General features: G+C 54.6%; 1 non-coding gene across 1 annotated transcript; it reads left to right on the top strand.

Moving 5' to 3' along the window:
- Positions 1 to 67: 67 nt before the first annotated feature.
- On the top strand, positions 68 to 139 carry trnae-uuc (transfer RNA glutamic acid (anticodon UUC)). The gene has a single exon. It is a non-coding gene; the product is annotated as a tRNA-Glu (tRNA).
- Positions 140 to 205: the final 66 nt, after the last annotated feature.

Genomic DNA, 205 nt, shown 5'->3' with positions numbered 1-205 from the left:
GCCCTGCCCCCACACTGGCCACACGTATGGAAAGTGGCCCACAAGTCTGTGGCCAGTTCAAAGCAGTTCCCATGTGGTCTAGCGGTTAGGATTTCTGGTTTTCACCCAGGCGACCCCGGTTCAACTCCCGGTATGGGAAGCTGGGCTCCTTTTTGCTTCACTCCTCAAAAAGCCAGCACGTCTTCCTGCACCAGAAGTGATTTTT

Source organism: Sinocyclocheilus anshuiensis, unplaced genomic scaffold (assembly GCF_001515605.1).
Source record: "Sinocyclocheilus anshuiensis isolate Anshui unplaced genomic scaffold, SAMN03320099.WGS_v1.1 C30583191, whole genome shotgun sequence".
Taxonomy (NCBI): Eukaryota; Metazoa; Chordata; class Actinopteri; order Cypriniformes; family Cyprinidae; genus Sinocyclocheilus; species Sinocyclocheilus anshuiensis.
This window is presented reverse-complemented; position numbering and strand designations above follow the sequence as displayed.